At 38.4% G+C, this 13,757-nt stretch overlaps 2 long non-coding RNA genes across 2 annotated transcripts in view; one reads left to right on the forward strand and one right to left on the reverse strand.

The window, feature by feature from the left end:
• LOC107712040 (uncharacterized) overlaps positions 1-4,833 on the reverse strand; it is a 9,070-nt gene extending 4,237 nt beyond the window's left edge. The window contains exon 1 of the long non-coding RNA XR_001636757.1: positions 4,815-4,833. This is a non-coding gene — a long non-coding RNA (uncharacterized LOC107712040). The remainder of the gene's footprint in view (positions 1-4,814) is intronic.
• Positions 4,834-10,829: 5,996 nt separating this feature from the next.
• LOC107712041 (uncharacterized) overlaps positions 10,830-13,757 on the forward strand; it is a 35,207-nt gene continuing 32,279 nt past the window's right edge. The window contains exons 1-2 of the long non-coding RNA XR_001636758.1: positions 10,830-10,949; positions 11,055-11,157. This is a non-coding gene — a long non-coding RNA (uncharacterized LOC107712041). The remainder of the gene's footprint in view (positions 10,950-11,054; positions 11,158-13,757) is intronic.

A 13,757-nucleotide genomic window follows, 5' to 3' on the forward strand; every position in this document is an offset into this window, starting at 1 on the left:
TAACAATTATTATTTATTTATTTTATTTGAATCTGACACATAGCTTCTATTATGGTATCAGACTCAAAAACTTTTATTTTTAAGAGTTTACAGCTCTATACTCTGCTCTGGGATCAGTTTGCATGTTGTTCATATGGAAAACAAAGATCATTTCAGATCAGTTTATGAGAGGAACGGTCAGAGATCAGTAGGTCATTTGTTTTCTTAATAGATGTGGAATAGAAGCTCCTGATTCAAAAATCAAAGGAATTATATGTTTGCTTCTCCAGTTGATACAAAGTAGCATTCTTTGATTTTCAAATTTAGGCCAAATTGCGTTATAAAATATTTAACCTCGGAATAAGTGCGTAAGCCGTGGGATCTGCGGAACAGACGCGTCAGATATATGGGCATTCCAGGTATCCATAAAAGGGGAATATTCAAATGAGAGAACATTAGAATATTAAATCTTGATTTATTTATGCGAGTGCCATTAGGGGTTATCATCTGGATCAGCAAACAATTTTTCAGGGGTTGAGATTTTTATGTAGTAGCAGACACATTTAGCACCGCGCCACCGAAAACATCCCCACTGTGACATCCTGCTGTTCATTGGCCGATTTCTGCCCATAAAAATGGCAGCCGATATTATAATGCAAATCCCTTATGGGAAAATACCTGCGCGATGGCTGCATATAAATGATGTGGCATTGTACCTCTCTCGCTCTCTCTCACCTTATTACCGAATTACGGAGAGAGCGGGGAGAGAGGGGCGAGGGGGAAAGGTGATGATGGATTCTTTGTGGATGACACGGGAAAGCATTATGAAGCCCCCGTTTGTCAGGCCAACATTAAGGGCTAATTTTGAAAATCTAGCGTGCAGTCAATTTCCTCCGGCCCGAGGGTGAAAGGTAGCTCACTGACAGGAGGGCTAATTTCACCCTCCTTATTTACCTCTATGCATCATTTCTGAGCGCCTCGCTGACACCCGACGCCCGCTTTAAAAATGACACAAGTGCCACCAAACGCCCGGATATTAACCACCACGTGCATGTGTGTGTGAGAGAGCGGCACGGAGAAGAAAAAGGTAAACCTGGCAAATCTATCATTTTAATAACAGCAAGCAAGGTTAATGTAGTTTACCTTACACAGGGGGTGTATAAAGGGCCGTAATCTACGCCTCTGTGTGTGTGTGATTTTAAACAGACACACATGGCTGCTCTGATGGCTGTTTGTTGTGTAGCACGCAGCAGAAAAATCAAAGTCTTAATGCTATTGTGTGCCGGTAACCATCTGTCAAAGCCACACGGAGATGAGAGCGAGATTACCCAGAATAAACAGGAATGCCGGAGCGTCGGTGAGACCCTCGGGCGAAAAGACAAGACGAAGAAGCAAAGAGGGAAGGAAACGCTTCACGAAGGGACATCAAAGCCATTGTGATTCAGGAGCCGTCTGACGGCGGCGTTTGTAACAATGGCAATCTAACACAGAGACACCATGATGACCCTGATGATGATGATGAAGGTCTTCCGACAGTATTTCATCGCTGGAAACTTGTCTCTTTTATATGTCAGAGGAATATTTAGCGGATCCAGGGGTGGTTCCTGAGGTGGCGAATCTGTGTAAATTTACCGTGAAGTCTCTGGAAGTGCTATTGGAGTGGGAGATTTTCCCTTTAAACCCTCATTCGGAGCCTCACAGGAGAGAATGCAAACCAACAAACTGCAGCTGCCACAAAAACACTTGGAAACGATCTATTCTGCTCTCAAACAACTGCAGAAACTCCTCTCAGATGTTCTTCTCTGATTAAGCTGTTTTCTGTGCTTCTGCTAGTTTAGCAAAGAGGTCATTTAAACACTTTAATGAGATGAATGAAATCACGAGAGCTGTTACAAACCTGGTGTTTAGCATCATCCCGGGCCAAAGTCCCTGATCAAACCTCGAACTAAGAGACAAAACGTTTGTGCATTTGAGTGTGTGAGGACAAAGAGTGTGTTTGTTTGATCAAGTTGAATAAGGTTCAAATGTGTCTTTTGCTCTGATAGCGCTGCATTCGTCTCTCATCGTGTGTGCGGTCATGTGATTTGGATGAGGCGTGGCTTCGGAGAGTGATTTGTAGGGAGGGTGGGATCTTATGCTTTCAAAGCTAGCTTGCTATTGCTAGCCTCTCTGAAATCACCTACCTTACCTTTAACGTTAAGAAGTATCAATAAAAACACTGTGTGCTGTGTATTATTTAGCTAGAAACCTGCTTTACACAGAAACTAAAATGCAAACGCAAATGCGTGGCCAGTGCATTACACGTGTGCAGACAGTTGCACAAAGTCAATTTCTGTTTTCGTGGCGGATACTCAAGGGCATGATAGAGTTTCCATCAGTGAAATGGAAATATGTTTGGTTATTATTCAGGTAGTTGGATACAAACATGTCATTTCAACTCGCATTGTCCTTGCGTTGCATTTTGACTTATGTGGAAAGCACACAATCAAGATTGTGACGTTAGAAGTATTTGTGGTTGCGTTCCCGTGAGTATGTTTTGATCTTTAGAGTACGGTTTCATTAGCTTATTTGGCCATAAATGCAAATGCAAACACAAATGCATGGCCATAGTATTCCACGATTTAAACATGTCAGTGTATTTGCTTTGCATTATGAGTAGATCAAGCTTGCATTGCTAGAAATATTTGCATTTTTGTACTTGCGTAGAGTATGTTTTGGACATTAGAGTACTGTATCTTTAGCTTAGCAGCATGCAAATGTCAAACTCTAATGCTCTTTTGTGAGCAGAATGCTATTTCTATGATGCACTTCTGAGTTTCCATTTAAGTTAAGATGTTGCTGCCTATCTAGCCTATGGCAGCTCATAGTTTCGGAGCAGATGTATTTGAGAGTATATTCACGAGCAGTGATGTCAGTATGTGAGGGCCTGACTCCTGTCAGACTGCCACACGCTGAAAGCACTTCCCGTCCCCGCTCTCTCAGGTCATGTTTCAACTAAATAACTATCAGTCAAACTCTTGCCCTCTCTGCTCCTGCTCTCCAAGAACAACACCTCCTCAACACCTCTCCTCCTCCGATCTGTCCATCACATTTCCTTCGCAAAATCAGCTACATACATCCAGGAACCGGATCATTAGTGTGCGAGAATTAAAGGCTGTCTATGGACGAGAGTAGGTTCAAAATAACTTAGGTTCTATAGCATTTGCGGCATCAATTTTTGAATGAATTAATGAATAAATAAATAAATAAATCATTTAATTAATTATTAATTAATTAATTAGCAACAAAAATACTACGAATACTACTGTACAATACTACTGCTACTGCTACTACTACTACTAATAATAATAATAACTATGATTATTATTATTATTCTTTTTTTTTTTTATGTTTCCCTCAGTTAAAAAAAAAAAATACAGTTATGCAGCTACAATGGAAGTGAATGGGCCTGACAATAAACATTAAAATGTAATGCATCAATGTAAATGTAAAAATCCACTTACTAACCTAGTCTGTTTAACGTTAAATATCTACTATTTCACCTTTCAAAAACATCAAAGAGGAACTGTTTATGTGGTGTAAACTTCACAGGCATTAATTACATCAGTAACACATAAGCAAAAGTTCATCCTAGAAAAGTAGTCGGACAGTTTAGACACTTTGCAGCTCAAATAATTAACAGCTTTCGCAAAAAATACAAGCCTCACATTTAAACCTCTGGAACACTGACCTGTAGACACCTTTTGTGTAACTGTAAATGCTATTTTTATTTGTTTTCACAAACGGAGGTACGTGTTAAAATGATTTTCTGTAGTAATCAACATTGTTTGTTGTATTGAACTCTGATCGCTCTTCTACAGAGCGTGTTTTAGGCTGCATCTCAGACTGACACAGTGATACGGAGGTCAGTTACTGTACAGCTGCTTATTAAATTCATTTTATATGATGTTCTATTGTAAATAATGGTTGAATTTGGAAACACACCTCTTGGGTACAGCATAAAGCAGAATATTTACTCCTGCAAATGAAAGGACCCATTTTAAATGCGTTTTAATGAGTTTGTAGCTTTGCACGCTCGCCAGGCCATAATTACTGCATTATTTGTCAGCAGCTTCACGCCGCAACTGACACGTCATTCTCACGGAGGGAGGGTGTCCGGTGAAAAACCGCAGGACTCTGAGACAGTCGTGTAAAGGAGAAGAGGTGAAGTCTGTGTGTGTGTGTGTGTGTGAAGTCAAATCTGCATCTCCATGAACACGGCTCTTACATTAATTAACCTCCCTTTTCCTGGTTGAGGAAAAAAAATCTGTTATCATATATTCACATGGCTGTACACCAATTAATTGCAAAGAAAAAAGAAGGCAGTTTACCGTCATCCCAGCGGTCGCCCTGTCTGCCTGCGCAGGAGATCCATTATTCCAGGGAAGGAGAGGAGACGTGGAAAAAAAGGGAGCGAAAGAAAAAAGTCTAATGTGTATGATGAGTAAAATGAGGATCGGTGCTGAATCAGGGGAGGGGGACGCGGGGAATAAAAGCCTCGGAAATGAAAATAAATAATCTTGGCTAATACCTCACCTTAGGAGAGCAGGCGGGGCCCCAGCCAATCAGAGCACTTCGGAAACACCTTCAAACACACACACACACACACACACTCTTTGACCTTCAGTGCAGAGGCTTACAGAAGAAGGCCGCGATCTACACACACACCCGCATGGCCCTCAGGAGACGGGCGCAGCGAGAGAGGAGATGTTCCTTACTGAGAAACAACATCAGAGCATCAGGGACCGACAGAGGACTCGCTCATCTCTGGATGTCACGGAGAGCTGAGCAAAGACCACACACACACACACACACACACACACACGCATATCTGCAGCTAAACATACAATCCAGTGTATGTGCTGGTCCTTTGCAATGGGTCTTACTGTCCAGTGCGCTTCTGTACCATCCTGTGTAATGTTCCTGTAAAGCCCAGTGCAGTGTTTGCTGTCCATTCCAGTACAGATTGTTTCTGTAAAGGTCACCACGCAGTTCAAAGTGTCTCCATAACGTCCAGTGCAGTGCATTTCAGTATTTCTGTGACGTTGTTTTCATACAGTTTTGTAATGCATGTAAAAAATCCATTAAAATGCTTTGTACGGTGCAGTGTTTCTGTAAAATCCAGTGTTTTTGTGAGGTCTAGTGGGTTTCTTTACTGCTCAGTTCAGAGTGTTTTCGTAAAGTCCAGTGCAGTGCATGTCAGTACTTCTGAAGTGTTTTTTTTTTTTTTGGCAATAGTAAAATGTTTTTGTACAGTGCAGTGTGTTTCTGTAAATGTCAATGCAGTGGGTTTGGTTGCACTTTATTTTACAGTAAGTGTACTTACGTTTACTTGCAATGTACTTACCTGAGAAAGTAGTTTAAAATAAGGTAACTACATGGGTTGAGGTTAGGTTTAGGGGCAGGTTCAGTGTTAGTGCCTAGTTATTACCCATCTATTGTAATTATTATAATAAATACATAGTACATGCACATGTGGAACAGGACTGTAAAATAAAGTGCAACCGTGGTTTTCTTTCCAACACAGTTTAAAGTGTTTTTATAAAGTCCAGTGCAGTGCATTTCAGTATTTCTGTGAAGTTGTTTTTGTTCAGTTGTGTAGTGTCTAAAAAGTCCAGTCAAATGTTTTGTACAGGCCAGTGTGTTTTTACGCAATCTAGTGCAATATGTTGCTGTAAAGCTCAGTGCGGTGTTTGCTGTTCATTCCAGTGAAGACTGTTCCCATATAGTCCAGTGCACGACGTTGCAGTGATTCTGTGAAGATTGTTTTGTACAGTTTAGCAGTGTGTTTATTATAAAGTCCAGAGTGCTTTTCTACAGCCCACTGCAGTGTGTTTCGGTAAAATCTCCAGTAAAGCATTTCTGGTCAAGCCCAGTGCATTTCTCTGAAATCCCATGCAGTGTGTTTCTGTAAACTCTCATTCTGTAAAATTCTCATACACATCAGTGTTTCAGTGCAGTGTGTTTCTGTGAGTGGCCGGATCAGTGTGTTTTTGTCTCTTTAACTCCTGTTTGTAATTTGACTCTTTGACCTTCTGGTTCAGATCAAAGCTCAGTCGTCTCTCCAGCTGCCCTCGTCTCAATCCAAGCAACATGCACACTGTTCCAGATTCACCGTGTCGCCTGACCTTCCTCAGCGAGAGATGACTTGCTTCTTCCGATTAAAATTCAACAAATCACTCCAAAGAAATAGTCTTTCCCCTTTAGTTATCTCCGTTTTCCCAGATTCATTTTTCATGATCTGAGGACGCCTCTCAACCACCGCATGAGTATTGATGGATCAGTTATTAAAATGTTTATCAATAATTATTCAGTGAAGAGAGTTTAAGGTACAGAAGTGATTGGATTTGTAAAACCCCTTTACAAAGAGTTCATAGATGGGTAAACCTTCTTCAAACACACAAACCACGTCATATTTGCCATGCGGTTCTTCTTAATTCTCTACCAGGAGCTTTACAGATTTAAGCACTGCATTTTCATTCATGTCTAATTCTCCTGTTGCAGAGTTGAGGGGAACAGATGCCTCTGATGAAACGATCCAAAATTAAATGTTATAATATGTCAGATAGGCTAATTTTGTCATGCACATTCAATGTGTTACCAGTTTCCTGAGGTGTGGGCTTAGCTTTCTAAGGACTGTAAAAACTATCTGAGGGTTTTTCCTCTTTCATCTGTTTGGTTAATTCTTGATGAAGATAGACGTGTCCCCTGATCATGCTATATTTCGGTCTTACTGTTTTTATGAGAACAAATATGATGAAATTGTCAATGATATTGAAGTAATACTCTACTGTAGTACACTTTTACCTCACAGGAACTTTTAGCTGTGAAGTCTGTTGGTGAATTTTGTTTATTCTCTCTATAATGAATAAAAACTCTGCAACTATCTGTGGAATAATCACAGGCTGCTGTAACTCATCTGTAATAACCAGTGCTCTGTGTGTGTGTGTGTGTGTGTGTGTTTAACGAGCTACAGGAGGGACTAAAATAAGAGATTTGCTCAATTAAGCAATAGTGAGTGAGCTGAGAGACACCTGTGCGTACAGGAAGCTGTTTCTCTGTGTGTGTGTGTGTGTGTGTGCTAAAATCACGGCTGATTACCTTCACGAGTGCCGTCTCTTCCCCTACCTGTGCTGCTCGCTGACACACTCTCACAAACAGCTCATTAACTCATCACTGTCTGGGAAATAACATGCGCGTGTTTACAGACTGTGTGACCGCTCTAATGTGGGGAGAAAAACACAGACCAGGCTTTGTCAGGACATCAGGTGGGAGAGACAGCCTTAAACAGACAGGAAATGAGTTCTGCGTTAGAGGAAGTCGAGAGTGCTGCAGCATCAGAAAGAACCTTTTTAATGAAGGAATGTTATTTGTCCCACTATAGAACCATGATGATAAATCCCAGTGGGGCAGTAAATAGCGTTTTTAGGGGATTTTTGTAATTTTAGGTAGCATTTTACCCCTGAGGTCTGGTTACTGAGCAAGGTGGGTTGTGGCCCATGTGTCACAGTCTTCACATTTATACATTTGGCAGATAATTTTAAAGTAGGGTTGGGTAAAAAATACAGTTTTTTCTATTTTAATTGATTCTCATTTTTACGAAACAATATCAATTATTAAATCCCAAGAATCGATTAGTCTAGCCTGTTTTCAGTTAATGAACGGAACACTGTAGCACGCCTCCCATCCAGTAAATTGCTGTAAACAGTGTTGCCAACTTAGCATTTATTAGCTATATTTAACAACTTTTCAGACTGCCCTAGCAAGGTTTTTTTTTTTTTGGCAACTTTTAGCAACTGTGACTCAAATGATGAAAAGGCACACATCTGTCCTCTAAATTACACAAAAAGAGGAAATCAAAGGTGTCTAGCAGTACACATCACATGAATTAAGTTGGTAGTTGCAATTGCTCAAGTAAAATTGTTCATTTACGTTATTAGTTTGTACCTGCACTTGTTGATCAGTTAAAACATATGTAGAAAAATGGAAAAGGTACTCGTAATTTTCTACCAGGACATTGTCCGTTAAGTTGTTACCTGAAAACACAAAATACAATGCGTAATTTTAAATTCAGGCAAAAAAACGTGTTACAAATCAATACAGAAAATTCCTATAAGTTAACACAGTACATTGTGCCCTATTTTATTTTTGTGCCCTAAAACTTTTCTTAAAGTGTTAGCATACTACCAATACACTGCTTAAAATATAATTGTTCCGAATGTGTAGTTTTGCTAGTTAATAAGAAAATACATAAAATGTAATTTTATCAAAAAATGTGTAAATGTTCAATAATTCAATGTTGTATTTAAAAATTAAATATATGATATTATTTATATTGTATTATTATATTTATGTTTTACTAACAAACCTAAATTAACATTTCAAACCATATTCATAATCATATTTTTTATTTGGTTTTTTTGCTGAGATTTACATTGATGAGTGATACATTTTGTGCTATATGCAGTTTTTAATTTTGATTACGTAATGTTGACATCGCGCAATGACTTTTTAGCTACTTTTAGCAACAAATTGTCCTGCCTTTAGCAACTTTCCCTGAAAATTAGTTGGCAAAACTAGTAAAGCTTTTTGCTTTGTTACGTTTTATATGAAGCAATGTCTCAGATTCAAATTCTGACTATTTTATTAGGCCTAAACAATAAATACCGTTTTGGGGCTGTTTCATGTGGAGTGACATATCTCAGTTCAAGACAAGCGGTAACGCGCAGTGCGAGTGAACTGATCATCTCCTGCAGTTTCAGCACGAAATAAACATGAATGAACATCCGAAGGTATGCTAAAAGAAAGAGTACAACTTACCAAAATCCGTATCCTGTCTCATGTAATCGCTCAATCAGTGTTTCAACCATAGAAAGATGTCAATGTATCAGCTTGTAAACAATATCTCACGTAACGCCACATTTACCTCAGAAAAAAACATATTCGGTGACCATAAACTCCTTAGTCAGCTAGAAAAATGAACTCTAGAGAGGAGCATGTTGCCAAATATATGCACTATATAACATTTTCATTGTATTTTTCCATTGTTCCTTAATATTTAGTTTATGTTTGAATAAATCCGTCGAGTTTCTTATGGCAGCTACTATTTTAATGTTTATGTTTCAAAAAACGAATTGGAGTAGAAATATAATCATGTAATTGTAAAGCTAGTATTATACATTTATTGTTAAAAAAACTTAATTGAGTGTATATAATTTAAGTGTTTGTATAAATAAAATCAAACTGAATCGTGGAATTTGCGTCAAAAACGAAGCCAACCCTATTTTTAAGGATCTTATTGCATGAAAGGTACACAATTTAATTTCACATATTCCCTGGTTATTGAATGCATGACTTTGTTGTTGATAGAGCCAGCTTTGCAATCTGCAGCACAACAGCCTCAATAGCAGAGCACATTTGCATACTGAATGGGGTAAGTTGTCACGATATAACAGCAAAATTTAAGCAGTAAAACATTTAGGAAACACAAACAAACATGCAAATGTGTATGAATTTATAACATTTAAAACCCATGTGACAACTTGCACCCCCAAAATGTGACAACCTGCCCCAAGAATTATGTATTTGTCATAAAGTCACAGTTAGTTCAGTGTTTCTAACTTTATTATATAGTGATGCTTTATGTATGCAATGTATGTCAGTGTGCTTTTATCTTGTTGTGATATTTAATATTATATTGGAAGATAAAATTAACACTCTTAGTTAAATTGTAGTACAGATTCCCTGTGTGACAACTAGCCCCAGTCTCCAATACACCACAAAAGAGTGACATAATGTAACAAAAATATTTAATATTATTATGTACTACTGCAGAAAATAATGTATCACACACTTGAATGATGATTCTTGTGCACAGCCGGCAGAAAAGGAGACATGCGCTAAAGTTTGTAAACCATCGAATTTAAACTTATTAAATGGCAGAAATCCAGAAAAATGAGTAGAAAACCTCTCAATGGAGCACAAAATACAAAATAAAGGCAAACTCCAGAAGAGAGAGCTGGAACAAACATAATATAACATTGTTAAATTGTCAGTTTTTCATTGTAGAGGTTAGTGCAGCAGCCGGAGACGTGACAAAAATGAACATCCGCTCAGATCACAGTAGAAAAATGATTTTAAATGAGCTTCGTTGGGATGTTTAGATCAAAGTCTGTCTCTTATATGACTTACACCTTTAAAGATGGGGATTTTAATGTTTTCTTCAGCATATTAAGTCATACACTTTAAAAAATGCTGGGTTGTTACAACCCAACTTTGGGTCAAATATGGACTAACCCAAATTTTGGGTTAAAACAATTTAAGCCAACAGCTGGGTTAGTCCATATTTGACCTAACGTTGGGTTGTAACAACCCAGCATTTTTTAGAGTGTAGGATAGAAACATGAAGATGTTATACATACGTACTGGGAATGACCCAATACAAAAACAAACAACGTTTATTAATGTGGAATTGTGTACAGTACACTCTAAAAAATGCTGGGTTAAATACAACCCAGTGCTGGGTAAAATAGGGACAAACCCAGCAATTGGGTTGTTTTGACCCAGCGGTTGGGTTACTACCCAGAACATTTAAACATTTAACCCAACCGCTGGGTCAAAACAGCCCAATTGCTGGGTTTGTCCCTATTTTACCCAGCACTGGGTTGTATTTAACCCAGCATTTTTTAGAGTGTAGACTATATTAATTATTGTTTTATTTTATGCACCAGGACATAACATTATCAGTCTAATAGCAGGACTAAAGAACTTTTGCCATTAACCTTTCCTCCATTTCTTCTCTCTCAGCTCCTGTCACGAGCGATGAAGACTCCCGTGCCTTTGGATGTTTTTGGATTTCTACTAGAAGAAAGTTGGAGAGCCGTGCATCCTCTTAAGACCAAGTGTCTGTGTGAAGTCAGAAAACATCAATGGTGAGTTCAAGAGTTTTCAGGACTGTGAAGTCAAAATCTGTTCATAGTACGGCAGCGATGGCACGTCCAATCAAAAGACTTGAATTATATTTGTTTCGTTTCAAGGGATCGTGATGAAGGTCTTCTTCAAGACCTCATTGAAGTGTACGGATCGGGGAGAGCGCGCTTTCATGACAATGTCGTCGGCGGGACTTTTCCGTGTGAGCAGGTACGTGGAGTCTGTTTCAAATGTAGAGCGAGAGGGATCGAATGTTCTCAAAAGCAGAATTTTAGAGAAGATTGAAATAATGGCTCTCGGCTTTTAAAGGGAAGAGCTCATTTTAGGTTAATACGGTAAGCCTGTTGGACCCAATTACTGAAGGTGCTTTTCCATTGTCATCTGGTATTTCTCCTTGAGCAGATTAGCCATCAGCACAAAAAACTCACGGTATCCAGGATTTGGTGCTTTTCTCTGATCTGGCTAAAATGAAGCACTTTCCAGAGAAAAGAGGAGCAAAGCGACCCAGTGCTGTGGTCTCATTAGAGTTTGCCCACCGAAATCTGTCGTATAACACACATCGTGTAATGATTGAATCCTGGGCACTGCTGCTCACTGTTTGGCTTCTACATCAGTGCTTTTTGACTAGTTCAGTTCAATTCACATTTATTTCTATACAGCTTTTTATATAGTTTTAAAGCAGACTTACAGAAAATAAATATGACTTGTGTATATACACATTTATACACATTTTTGTCATTTTATATTATAGTATATATAATGCATATGCATATGTCCATATGGCAGAAATTATTGCATGTTCTGATTATAATGATCACAACATAAGGAAAATTGGGCAGACACAGATTTTATCCCCAAAGTAGCAATAATGCACTAAAATAGGTTTATTATTAGTTTCTAAATCTCTCGATGGTTTCATTTGGATCAGTCATTTTCATCCTGACTGTAAGTCAATCAGTTTTTAATGTAATCTTGGTCATATTTTCTTTAATCGTGTTTAGTTTTGATGATGATGGCTCAACCTGTCCATACCTGGATGCACAACCGTTGAAATTTAACAGCTAAAGATACTAAATTGCTTCCTCCTCACTTTTAAAAGCTGATGTGTCTGTTTATTCTATACATTATTATATGGTTTGTTGCATGCTATTATTTGCATATATCATGTTTTTCCCTGCTTGCCATGGAAGCATATGGGTAGCAACATTCATTTTGAAATGTAATGTGTAAAATGGCAATGCATTTATGTATTTAAATTTACATTTTCCCATACAATATGTGCAACATTTAGTGCAAAATGAAAACGAAAATGAAATTATATAATTTACATTTGCCATTTTCTACACTAGTTTTAATGTTTCAATCGGTGTGTAAAACAGTGAGATGTTGAGGCAGGTGAAAAGTGTTTGGTTAATGGGGGAATATTGACCTATTGTGCGTCTTGTTGCCGAGCCCCGCCTTGATATAATGATTGACAGGTTGGGGGCGTGATCGGCTCGGAATGCATTTTCAAATCCACATTGACTAGTCTACACTGATCGCAGGGTATTTAATGCGAATGCAATTGAAACGTCTTATGTGTAAGTGTCAATGTATTTAAGAAAAATAAAACATTTGGCTCAAAATGAGTTTTGAAATTGACACTGCATTTTGCTACAATTATCACGCGGTATCACGATGAAAATGCAATCTCAAGTGTCCTACCCGTAAGTCTAAATGCATTTAGGAAAAATGGCATTTAAATGATAATTTTGCTACAGTTTTTGCTTGGACATGTTACACATATCTAATCAATTTGGGTAATACAATTTCATTTCCACCACACGCTCACTACTTTGCCGATCATCTTGGTACTTTTCTGGACCTTGAACGTGGTAGTTACCTTGCTGTCTATGGGAGGGTCAGAGAGCTCTCGGATTTCATCAAAAATATCTTAAATTGTGTTCCAAAGATGAACGAAGGTCTTACGGGTTTGGAACAACATGAGGGTGAGTAATTAATGACAGAATTTTCATTTTTGGGTGAACTAACCCTCTAAAACTAGTGTAGAAAATGGCAGATGTAAATTATATAATTGAATTTTCATTTTGCACAAAATGTTGCACATATGTATGGGAAAATGTAAATTTAAATACAGAAATACATTGCCATTTTACATATTGCATTTCAAAATTAATTTTGCTACCCATATGCTTCCATAGCTGCATCCCACCAGTTATATGTAAAGCATCAGAAAATCCTTTGGGATGGAGTGATGTTTAGAGGCTCATGTTGGCCTGTTAATGTTGTAAATTTTTGAGATGTAAAGGTGTAAAAATCACATTTGTGTTTTTTTAAAAGTATCCACACCTTCCTGGCCGGTTCCTTCTGCACCTTCCACTCGTCATTCTGTCGTTCCCCTGTTCCTCAGCTCGACTATTTCTCGTTTTTCCTCTCCTCGGCGGTTCCCCCGCGCTCAGCACTCCTGCGAGTCGTCACCTAGCCCCGACCGCAAGACATTTCTCTTTGTTACCGTCTCCACTGCACTCTCCGCCCCTCCTTTCTCGACAAACTGCCTGGAGTGTGCATCGTTCATGGGTCATTACTTTTCAAAGAAATTTAAGCACGGAATGCCATTTAATTTTTCCGAATGTATTCCGTCATTAGAGATCTTAGCTGTCAGAGTGAGACCATTTTTGGTGTGATGTGTTTGTTGCCTCATTTCTTTTAATTTTACCTCCATTAGCTTAATTCTTTTTTAATATTTTCATCTAACGAACTTTACAGTTCATTTTGTTTGAGTGTGTGCTAAGCGAGTTTTATGAAGCAGG

The sequence above is a fragment of the Sinocyclocheilus rhinocerous genome, unplaced genomic scaffold, assembly GCF_001515625.1.
Source record: "Sinocyclocheilus rhinocerous isolate Xijiao unplaced genomic scaffold, SAMN03320098_v1.1 scaffold328, whole genome shotgun sequence".
Taxonomy (NCBI): domain Eukaryota; kingdom Metazoa; phylum Chordata; class Actinopteri; order Cypriniformes; family Cyprinidae; genus Sinocyclocheilus; species Sinocyclocheilus rhinocerous.